The 12,476-nt window shown below is 44.4% G+C and overlaps 1 protein-coding gene across 4 annotated transcripts in view; it reads left to right on the top strand.

Moving 5' to 3' along the window:
• The window catches only part of NDC80 (NDC80 kinetochore complex component), a 315,825-nt gene that overhangs the window by 203,232 nt on the left and 100,117 nt on the right, over positions 1-12,476 (top strand). The window lies entirely within an intron of this gene.

The following is a 12,476-nucleotide window of genomic DNA, read 5'->3' as shown; positions in this document are numbered from 1 at the left end:
AAAAAATTCTTAGATTGAGTTTCTTTACTGTTTTATTATATTCTGAGCCTACCTGATTACTATTCAGTGTAAACCGTTTAATATATAAATGGTATATAAGAAATAATAGAAACATGATGGCAGATAAAGACCAAATGGCCCATCCAGTCTACCCAAGCACAGTAACCATTATCTCTTCCTCTCTCTAAGAGATCCCACGTGACTATCCCACACTTTTTTTAATTCAGTCAGACTCTGTCTCCAACACCTCTTCCAGGAGAGTATGCCATGCATCTACTACCCTTTCTGTAAAAACAGTATTTCCTCAGATTACTCCTGAACTTGTCACCTCTTAACTTCATCCTATGCCCTCTCATTCCAGAGCTTTCTTTCAAATGAGAGACTCGAATTATGCGTATTTACGCTATGCAGGTATTTAAACGTCTCTCATATCTCCCCTCTCTACTCTAAAATATACATATTGAGATCTTTAAGTCTGTCCCCATATACCTTATGGTGACGATCACACATCATTTTAATAACCTTCCTCTGGACCGACTCCATCCTTTTTATATCTTTTTGAAGGTGCAGTTTTCAGAATTGTACACAATATTCTAAATGAGGTCTCACCAGAGTCTTATAAAGGGGCATCAATACCTTCTTTTTCCTACTGGTCATACCTCTTCCTATGCACCCTAGCAAATTTCAAGTTTCAAGTTTTATTAGGTTTTGATAGACCGCCTAAAAATAATTTAACAGTACAAGTGACACTAGGAAGTACTTCTTCACCGAAAGAGTGGTCGACCGTTAGAATAATCTTCCACTTCAGGTAGTTGAGGCCAGTAACGTGACTGATTTTAAGATCAAATGGGATCAACACGTGGGCTCACTTCAAAGAGGAACTTAGAGGGGAGGGTTATTTGAGTGGGCAGACTTGTTGGGCCGTAGGCCCTTTTCTGCCGTCATATTCTATGTTTCTATGTTTCTAAGTGGACATATTAAATACATAGAAACACTATTTACAGAGACAAAAGGGGAAGGGGGAGAAATACAATCTATGGAAAGGAAAGTGGGGGAAAGGGAATATAACAGGAGGGGACAAAAAAAAACCCCTTCAAATCAAGGCCCTGCTGAGTCCCAACAACCAAACATCTGTAAATAAAAATGTTTTTAATTCCGATCTAAATTTTGAAAAAGAATCTTGCTGTCTGAGGTGAATACTTCATCAAATACACACAGATAGGGGAAATGCACTCAAATCATTCGAAAGTCGAGTGATAAAGAAGAGTATTGAAGATGCAGAAAAAATCACTCTTGATGATATTTGTAAATGTTGTATCAATAGTTCATAAACTGTTACTAAATTTTAAACTCAGAATCTTGGAAGCAATAACTGGGGAAAACCCCGACACTACAGCCTCACCGCCCAATCATCGCTTATTCAAAAGTGAAAAAGATTTCAAATATATAAACTTATAACGTGCCACTAGGGCTAAACTTATTCACTTGTGTACATCTAGTCGGAAAAGAACAGCAAACTTATCTTATAGCTTGCAGGTGCCACGTTTTGTTCCTGCTTCAGGGAACCAACTATGATTTACAAAAGATTTCTGATAACGGGCGAGAATGATTCTGTAAAACAGAGATCTGAGGTGAATAGGCAGAGCATTCCATAGAGTAGGAAAAACAATGGAGAAAATAGATTTATGAGTGGTATCATAGACAAAGATACGTAAAGAGGGAACAATTAAGAGGCATTGATTGGTGAAGTGGAGTAATCTAGGAGTAGAATATGGTATGATCAGTCCTTCTAGCTTTGGCCGTCACCTTTTCAACCTGTTTGTTCACCTTATTGTCTTGTCAAAGAATTGAGGTTTCGAGCCATTATTGGTTGATATTAGTGGTTCACCCTAGTTCTTCACCCCCTAAACTATCGTTCCCTCGGGTTTTTGCAGCCCCAGTGCATGACCTTGCATTTCTTAGTATTAAATTTTAGCTACCAAATTTCAGACCATTCTTCAAGCTTCACCAGGTCTTTCTTCATGTTGTTCACACCATCCGGCATGTCTATTCTATTGCATATTTTGGTATCATCCGCAAAGAGGCAAATCTTATGCAACAACCCTTCAGCATTATCGTTTATAAAAATGTTAAAAAGAACAGGCCCAAGAACAGAACCTTCAGGCACACCACTGGTAACTCAAGAGAACAAGCGCACCCTAAGCACAAATAAGAAAACCAAAAACAGAAAACTATTACTGTTGGGGGATTCCATCATCAGAGGCATTAACCTTGGAACACAAGGCGAGGAGACCCAAATAGTGAAATGTCTTCCAGGAGTTCCAGGCAAATACAGACTACAATTAAGGAAGAAACTAAGGATTTTAACACTGATGTTGTTATCCATCTGGGAACAAATGACCTGGCCAACAACTCCACACTTTCAGCACAGAAAGCTTTTCGGGAGCTTGGTGAGGGCGTGAAACCTTTTGTAAAGACTTTAGCCTTTTCTGAAATACTGCCGCATATGGAAAGGGAGAGCAAAGAGTGAAAAACACAGATGACTTTAATAGATGGCTCAAAGCCTGATGTCATCAAGAAGGCTTCAGGTACATAGGAGGATGGGGAAATACATGGGGAAATACATGGAAGGACAAGAAGCTATATTGCACTGATGGGCTACATATTACTACAGCAGGAAAAAGAAATGTTGCAGAGAAATTTAGACAATATTTTTCTAGGCATTTAAACTAGAAGGTGGGGGTGGTGTATGTACGAAGGACAATTATAGAGACCACCCCCGGCAAAAGAAAAGATGTGAAGGTAGTAAAGACTGCAACATAAGCAATATCAGCAACTCATTTCTTAGTATTGCAACGTAAAGTGAAACGAAACAAAAATCCATACAAAAAAGGAGATTATCGCTGAAAAATAGCTGGAAAGCGATGACCACAAATGCTCGCAGTCTAAACAACAAAGTTCATGATCTGCAAGCCCTGATGTTAGAGGCAGATCTAGATATTGTCGCTATCACAGAGACATGGTTCAGTGAATCACATGGATGGGATGCAAACATACCAGGATATAATCTTTTTAGGAAGACAGAGATGGTCAAAAAGGTGGAGGAGTAGCTCTCTATGTAAAGATCAATATCCAAGCGACCGAAATGCAAGGGACCTGGGGAGAGGAAGAAGCGATATGGATTGCTCTGAAAAGAGAAGGTGGAACTTCTATCTATGTGGGTGTAGTCTACAGACCTCCGACTCAATCACAGCAAATTGATAAGGATATGATTGTGGATATCCAAAAGCTTGGAAGGAAAGAGGAGGTTCTGCTGTTGGGAGATTTCAATCTGCCGGATGCGGACTGGAATGTTCCGTCTGCAGAATCGGAAAGAAGTAGGGAGATTGTGGATGCCTTTCAAGAGGCTCTGCTCAGACAAATGGTGACGGAACCCACAAGGGAAAAAGCGATACTGGATCTGGTCCTCACAAATGGAGAGATTATCTCTAATGCTCGAGTGGGTGCTCACCTGGGAAGTAGCGATCATCAAACGGTTTGGTTTGATATAACGACTAAAGTGGAGAGAGGCCGCACAATACTTAAAGTCCTAGATTTCAAAAGTACGGACTTTAATGCAATGGGAGAGTACCTGAAGAAAGAGTTGTTAGGATGGGAGGACATAAGAGAAGTGGAAAGACAGTGGTCTAAGCTGAAAGGAGCGATAAAAATGGCTACAGACCTTTATGTGAAGAAAATCAATAAAAACAAGAGAAAAAGGAAGCCGATAGGGTTCTCCAACCTAGTGGCTGAGAAAATAAAGGCGAAAGAGTTGGGCATTAGTGAAATATAAAAAAAAACAAGAAAAGGAGAGCAGAAAGGACTACAGGGTGAAACTGAAAGAAGCCAAGAGAGAGATACATCTGGCGAAAGCACCGGCGGAAGAACAAATGGCTAAAAATGTAAAAAAGGGAGACAAAATTTTTTTCAGATATATTAGTGAAAGGAGGAAGATGAAAAATGGAATTGCTAGGCTAAAAGATGCTGGGAATCAATATGTGGAGAGTGATGAGGAGAAAGCAAATGTGCTAAACAAATACTTCTGTTCTGTGTTCACAGAAGAAAATCCTGGAGAAGGACCGAGATTGTCTGGCAAAGTTACACGAGAAAATGGAGTAGATTCTGTGCCATTCACAGAGGAGGGTGTTTATGAGCAACTTGAAAAACTGAAGGTGGACAAAGCGATGGGACCAGACGGGATCCATCCCAGGATACTAAGGGAACTCAGAGAGGTTCTGGCGAGTCCTATTAAAGACTTGTTCAATAAATCTCTGGAGACGAGAGTGATTCCAGGGGATTGGAGGAGAGCGGATGTAGTCCCTATTCATAAAAGTGGTCACAGGGATGAAGCAGGAAACTACAGGCCGGTAGGCCTCACTTCAGTTGTTGGTAAAATAATGGAAGTGTTGCTGAAAGAAAGGATAGTGTACTTCCTTGAATCTAATGGGTTACAGGATCCAAGGCAACATGGCTTTACAAAAGGTAAATCGTGCCAAACGAACCTGATTGAATTTTTTTGATTGGGTGAGCAAAGTGCTGGATCGATGTAATATGCTAGATGTAATTTACTTGGATTTCAGCAAAGTCTTTGATACAGTTGCTCATAGGAGGCTGTTGAACAAACTTGAAGGGCTGAAGTTAGGACCCAAAGTGGTGAACTGGGTCAGAAACTGGCTGTCGGACAGACGCCAGAGGGTGGTGGTTAATGGAAGTCGCTCGAAGGAAGGAAAGGTGAGTAGTGGAGTCCCTCAGGGATCGGTGCTAGGGCCAATCCTGTTCATTATGTTTGTGAGTGACATTGCTGAAGGGTTAGAAGGAAAAGTGTGCCTTTTTGCAGATGATACCAAGATTTGTAACAGAGTAGACACCGAAGAGGGATTGGAAAATATGAAAAAGAATCTGCAAAAGTTAGAGGAATGGTCTAATGCCTGGCAACTAAAATTCAATGCAAAGAAATGCAGAGTAATGCATTTGGGGATTAATAATAGGAAGGAACCGTATATGTTAGGAGGAGAGAAGCTGATATGCACGGACGGGGAGAGGGACCTTGGGGTTATAGTGTCCGAAGATCTAAAGGCGAAAAAACAGTGTGACAAGGCAGTGGCTGCTGCCAGAAGGATGCTGGGCTGTATAAAGAGAGGCATAGTCAGTAGAAGGAAGAAGGTGTTGATGCCCCTGTACAGGTCATTGGTAAGGCCCCACTTGGAGCATTGTGTTCAGTTTTGGAGACTGTATCTGGCGAAGGACGTAAGAAGACTTGAGGCGGTTCAGAGGAGGGTGACGAAAATGATAGGATGCTTGCGCCAGAAGATGTATGAGGAGAGACAGGAAGCCCTGAATATATATACCCTAGAGGAAAGGAGAGACAGGGGAGATATGATTCAGACGTTCAAATACTTGAAGGGTATTAACGTAGAACAAAATCTTTTCCAGAGAAAGGAAAATGGTAAAACCAGAGGACATAATTTGAGGTTGAGGGGTGGTAGATTCAGGGGCAATGTTAGGAAATTCTACTTTACGGAGAGGGTAGTGGATGCCTGGAATGCGCTCCCGAGAGAGGTGGTGGAGAGTAAAACTGTGACTGAGTTCAAAGAAGCGTGGGATGAACACAGAGGATTTACAATCAGAAAATAATATTAAATATTGAACTAAGGCCAGTACTGGGCAGACTTGCACGGTCTGTGTCTGTATATGGCCGTTTGGTGGAGGATGGGCTGGGGAGGGCTTCAATGGCCTTGGAGGGTGTAGATGGGCTGGAGTAAGTCTTAACAGAGATTTTGTTAGTTGGAACCCAAGCACAGTACAGGGTAAAGCTTTGGATTCTTGCCCAGAAATAGCTAAGAAGAAAAAATTAAAAAAATTTTAATTGAATCAGGTTGGGCAGACTGGACCTTTCAGGTCTTTATCTGTCGTCATCTACTATGTTACTATGTAACATCCCTTTCCTCAGAGCGATCTCCATTAATCACTATCCTCTGTTGTCTTCCACTCAACCAGTTCTTGACATAGCCCGTCACTTTTGGACCCATCCCAAGGGCACTCAGTTTATTTATTAAGTTTAAGTTTATTAGGATTTTATATACCGCCTATCAAGGTTTTCTAAGCGGTTTTACAATCAGGTACTCAAGCATTTTCCCTATCTGTCCCGGTGGGCTCACAATCTATCTAACGTACCTGGGACTATGGAGGATTAGATGTCTGTGTGGAACACTGTCAAAGGCTTTGCTAAAATCTAAATACACCACATCTAGCACATATCCTCTATCCAATTCTCTGATCACCCAGTCAAAGAAATTGATCAGGTTTGTCTGGCAAGACCTTCCTCTAGTGAATCCATGTTGCCTCCAGTCCTGTAATCCACAGGATTCCAGAAGAGCTACAAAAATGGTTAAGTTGGGGGAGTTGCTGTACGAGAGGCTAGAGAAACTGGGCCTCTTCTCCCTTGAAAAGAGAAGACTTTGAGGGGACATGATTGAAACAGTCAAGATATTGAAGGGAATTGACTTAGTAGAGACAAAGAGATTGTTCACCCTCTCCAAGGTGAAGAGACCGAGAGGGCACTCGCTAAAGTTAGAAAGGAAAAGATTCCGTACAAACGTAAGGAAGTTCTTCTTCACCCAGTGAGTGGTGGAGGTCTGGAATGCTCTCCTGGAGGCTGTTATAGGGGAAAGCACCCTTCAGGGATTCAAGACAAGGTTGGATAAGTTCCTACTGAAACAGAACATACGTAAGTAAGGCTAGACTCAAATAGGGCATTGGTCTTTGACCTAAGGGCTGCCGCGTGAGCGGACTGCTGGGTACGATGGACCCAGCAGTCTGACCCAGCAGCGGCAATTCTTATGTTCTTATGACCATTCTCTGATTTAAGCGTTTCCATTAATTTGCTTATCACAGAAGTCAGAGACTTACCAGCCTATAATTCCCTATTTCTTCCTTACTTCCACTTCTGGGGAGAGGGACCACATCTGCCGTTCTCCAGTCCTCCGGTACCACTCCTGAATCTAGAGACTTGTTGAAAAGGTCAGTCAGTAGAGCTACCAGAACTTCCTTAAGTTCCTTCAGCATCCTAAATTGTACACCATCTGGCCCCATCGCTTTGTCTACCTTTATTTTAGCTAACTCCTCATGAACACAACCCTCTGAAAATCGATCAGGGTCTATTACTCCTCCATCCCTATTCATGTTTGTCTTCTGTGGTCCCACTCCCGGCACTTCAGCCGTGAACACAGAACAGAAATATTTGTTAAGCAATTTGGCGTTTTCTTTATCAGCTTCTACATATTCCTCCCCTTCACCTTTGAGTCTCACAATGCCACTTTTGCACTTTTTCCTATCACTAATATATCTAAAAAATGTCTTATCTCCCCATTTTACAATGTGAGCTATTTTTTCTTCTATTTGCATCTTTGGTTTCCTGACTACATGACCAGCCTCTCTTAACTTTTCCAGATATTTTTGCCTGTCTTTCTCTTTCTGCAATCTTTTGTAGTTTATGAAAGCTAACCTCTTATTCCTTACCTTCTCAGCTACTACTTTTGAGAACCAAAGCGGCCTCCTTTTTCTCTTAGTTGCCTCACAAAAAAGTTTGTGGTCCTTACAATCACTCCTTTCAGTTTTGCCCACCGCATTTCCACTCCTAGATGTTCCCATCCATACAATAATTATTCCTTGACGTAATTATTCCTTGGCAGAAGGGTAGACCCCCCCCCCATCTGCTGCACTGTATTCTGAATGGAGGAAACAGACATAGATCATTTACGTATAAAAGCCTGATACATCATATCCACAAATTCCAGGGGAAAGTAGTCACTGGCGGCAAGAGCCGCTCTGCGTGTCACAGATTTGGAATGCTTAGCAGACTCATGAGACTTTTCCCCAGAACTGCATATGCGTTTCGCGTAAGCACCCTCCGCACTCGATTTAGGTGCCCCAGATGCAGCAATCGCATTTCCGGTGGAATTGGAGGACAGGAGGGCCTTCCCTTCTAAAGGAGGCCTGTATATCGCACCAATGTAAATATACTCATCATTCCCTCTTTCCAAATTGATCCACAGTGCCTCTTCCATGCCCTGCAAATCTTGCAATTGTGTGACTTTAACATATAACGCTACTCCTCTTCCTTTTCTTCCTACCCTGTATTTCCTGAACAGATTATAGCCTGGTATAACTCAATTTCACCAACAAGTTCAGCCTATCTGATCATTTTTTTCTCCCACAAATCCAGCTAGTTATGGTTCACCGACTTCCAAGGCAACGATTAACAGATGGATTCGTACAGCCATTTTATCAGCATACATTGTCTGCGGGAAACAGTTTCCTGTTTCCGTGAAGGCACATTTGTCTAGAAATGTGGCTTCATTGTGGGTCAAAGCTGAGGAGATTTGTAGGGTGGCAACTTGGTTCTCTCTACAAACATTTACCAAGTTTTACAGAGTGGATGTGGTGGCAAGGGAGGACTCTTGTATCCTCAGTGTTACGAGCTGGCGCTGTGGTCCTGCCCTAGATTTTCGGGACTGCTTGTCCAGAATGACACACAAATTGTACTAATAATAACTTTATTTTTGTATACCGCAATACCACAAGCAGTTCAGAGTGGTTAAGAACATAAGAATTGCCGCTGTTGGGTCAGACCAGTGGTCCATCATGCCCAGCAGTCTGTTCACGCGGCAGCCCTCTGGCCAAAACCAGCACTCTAACCGAGACTAGCCCTACCAGCGCACATTCTTGTTCAGCAGGAACTTGCCTAACTTTGTCTTGAATCCCTGGAGGGTGTTTTCTCCTATAACAGCCTCCAGTAGAGCGTTTCAGCTTTCTACCATTCTTTGGTCGAGCTCCACTTCAGTGGAGAAGATGCGGTATATAAACCTAAGGCTTAGTTTAGTTTAGTTTAGTTTGGGTGAAGAAGAACTTCCTTACGTTTGTACAGAATCTATCCCCTTTCAACTTTAGAGAGTGCCCTCTCGTTCTCCCTACCTTGGAGAGGGTGAACAACCTGTCCTTATCTACTAAGTCTATCCCTTTCAGTACCTTGAATGTTTCGATCATGTCCCATCTCAATCTCCTCTGTTCGAGGGAGAAGAGGCCCAGTTTCTCTAATCTTTCGCTGTACGGCAGCTCCTCCAATCCCTTAACCATCTTAGTTGCTCTTCTCTGGACCCTTTCGAGTAGTACCATGTCCTTCTTCATGTACGGCGACCAGTGATGGACGCAGTACTCCAGATGAGGGCGCACCATGGCCCGATATAGTGGCATGATAACCTTCTCTGATCTGTTCGTGATCCCCTTCTTTATCATTCTTAGCATTCTGTTTGCCCTTTTTGCTGCCACCGCACATTGTGTGGACGGCTTCATCGACTTGTCGATCAGAACTCCCAAGTCCCTTTCCTGTGAGGTCTCTCCAAGTACCGCCCTGGACATCCTGTATTCGTGCTTTCTTTTTAAGGATGCATTCGATAATTAGTAAGCCAGTCTAGTGGCCTTATTTTAACTGCACTTTATAGCTTCTCTGAAGTAAATTGACCTTTCCTTTCCTTTTGTTTTTCCCTTGAATGTCTTACTTACTATCAAACAACTTGTATTTCCTTTCCCTACCTCTCCTTGTGTTTTAATGAGTTTGTAATGTTAGTTTATAATTTAGTCTTGCAAGACTTAGTTTTTGTCATTTGTTGTATTGTTCCCTAAATTTTGTAATTTTATTGATATGTACATCACTTAGAATTCTAATTAAGTGATTAATCAAATCCTTATTAAACTTGAAACTTGTGCATGAGATTTTTGTTACTGACATGCATCACTTTACACTTATCCACATTGAACCTCATCTGCCATGTCGATGCCCATTCCTCGAGCCTGATTATGTCACGTTGCAGATTTTTGCAATCCCCCTGCATCTTCACTACTCTGAATAACTTCGTATCGTCCGCAAATTTAATCACCTCGCTTGTCGTACCTATGTCCAGATCGTTTATAAAAATGTTAAAGATCACTGGTCCAAGAGACTGTACACAGACAGCGATGTTACAGAAAAAGACTTTCAAATTACATTAGCAAGCCAAGAGTAGTCAGGCATATCCTGAAGAATTTCAGAGATACAACAAGGCAGGAAATGAGTCGGAGAGGTTTTAATTGATTTCGTGAAGGTTGAGATGAGGGTGGTTAGACATTTATTCCATTTGCCTGCTTGGAATGACAGTGATTTATCAGGGAATCTCTTGTAGATACAGCCCTTCAAGGATGGGAAGGCAAATAGATAGGCATTACGTGTGCAAGTGGTGCCTGGAAATTCAAAATGGTGCGACAAGTAGATTGGGGATGAACCTGTTATGGTTTTGAAGCAGAGGCAGGCAAACTTGAAGATGACCCTTGCCTCCATCGGCAGTCAGTGTAGTTTTCTCTAATAGGGGCTTACATGATCTGACTTTTTGAGACCATAAATGAGACGGACGGCAGCATTCTGAATGACTCTCAATCGTTTGGTTTTCTTAAAGGATCCCAAGTATATCATCTCATCCGCTTTTACGAAGCGACCCTATCCCGATGTCATATCCCCCCTCCTCCCTTTCTTTTAAATTTTGTTTTAATAATGTACTTATGGATCCTTCCTTTCCCTTATTACCCTCAAATTCATGGAACAATAAGCCACAATGGTTCTCTGCGGAGATCTTGGACCTCATAAAAGAGAAGAAAAAAGCGTTCATCTCCTACAAACATACAGGATCTCAGGACTCTAGAGAAGTCTATTTGGCTAGGGCAAGAGCTGTCAAAACAGCGGTTAGAGAGGCCAAATTCCGAATGGAGGAAACTTTAGCAAAGAACATCAAGAAGGGCGGACCCATGTGCCTCAGGCCCCGCCCCCAGGAGGGACCTAAGGCTCCCGGGCCTATTCTGATTGGCCCAGGCGCCTTAGGCCCCACCAATAGGCGGAGCTTTGGGACGGATGGGCCAATCCGGCCTCATTCCGTCGTTGGCTGCCTGCCGGACAGGCGGGTTTGGCTCCCGTCTGTCCGGCCAACTACACAAAGGGAAGGGGGTGGGGGTGTCATGGGGGTCGGCCAAGGGGGTTGCGGGTCGGCTGGGGGGGCGGTCGTTGGGGGGAGGGGGGTTTGCGTCGAGGGCAGGAGGGCCTGGGATCCCTCCTGCCGTAATGTAGTGCGGGGTGGGGGTAGGGGTCGCCGTGGCCAGGAGGGCTTGGGCTCCCTCCTGGCCCGATCGTGTCAGGGGGGCAAGAGGTCTTGAGCTCCCTCTTGCCCCGATCGTGTCGGGGGTGCCGCGGTTGGCTGCGGCAAGAGGGCTTGAGCTCCCTCTTGCCCCGATCGTGTCGGGGAGTCGGCGGGGCAAGAGGGATTGACGTTAGAGAAAGGGCGAACCGCTGGAAGAGGAAGCAGCGCAGGCGCAGGGCTCACGGAAGGGCCGGGACCGCCAAGAGAAAGCAGCAGGACACCGGTAGGAGCTTCTCCATGATGGGGGGGGTCGGGAGGCTGTGGGGGTGCGAGCGGTCCTTCAGGGTGGGGGGGCGGGTGCGGGTGGGAGTGCGTGCGAGTGGTCCTTCGGGGTGGGGGTGCGAGCGGTCCAGCGGGGGGGTGAATCGGACGTCGGGGGGGGGGCATCAGGCTTTCAGGGTGGGGACAGGACTTCAAGGGGGAGAGGAGAGTCGGGGCGGGCGAAAGGAGAGTCGGGCAGCATGCGCGGTATACGCGTTATCTACGTGAAAATACAGTAGTGATAGGCTTCAGAGGGTGGTGGTGAACGGCACCCCCTCCGTAACGACGGCAGTGATCAGCGGAGTGCCACAGGGCTCGGTCTTAGGCCCGATCCTTTTCAATATCTTTATAAGGGACTTGGCTGAGGGGCTTCGTGGTAAAATAACGTTATTCGCCGATGACGCCAAACTATGTAATATAACAAGCAAGAGCACAACGAACAATATGAAACACGACCTACTCCTATTGGAGCAATGGTCAAGGACCTAGCAACTGAGTTTCAATGCCAAGAAATGCAGAGTCATGCACCTCGGCAGTCAAAATCCATGCGAGACTTATACCCTAAATGGCGAGATCCTAGCAAGGACTGTTGCAGAATGGGACTTGGGGGTGATCATCAGTGAAGACGTGAAGACTGCCAATCAAGTGGAGCGGGCTTCATCTAAGGCTAGGCAGATCATAGGATGTATACATAGGAGTTTCGTCAGCCATAAGCCTGAAGTCATTATGCCGTTGTATAGATCCATGGTGAGGCCCCATCTGGAATATTGCGTGCAATTCTGGAGGCCTCATTACCGCAAGGATGTACTGAGGCTTGAGTCAGTCCAGCGAATGGCCATTCGGATGGTCTCGGGACTCAAGGATCTCCCGTACGAGGAACGGCTAGATAAATTGCGGCTATACTCACTCGAGGAACGCAGAGAGAGGGGAGATATGATCGAGACGTTCAAGTACCTC

This window comes from Geotrypetes seraphini, chromosome 4 (genome assembly GCF_902459505.1).
Source record: "Geotrypetes seraphini chromosome 4, aGeoSer1.1, whole genome shotgun sequence".
NCBI lineage: Eukaryota > Metazoa > Chordata > Amphibia > Gymnophiona > Dermophiidae > Geotrypetes > Geotrypetes seraphini.
The sequence above is the reverse complement of the archived record's forward strand: the minus strand, read 5'-3'. Positions and strand labels throughout refer to the sequence as shown.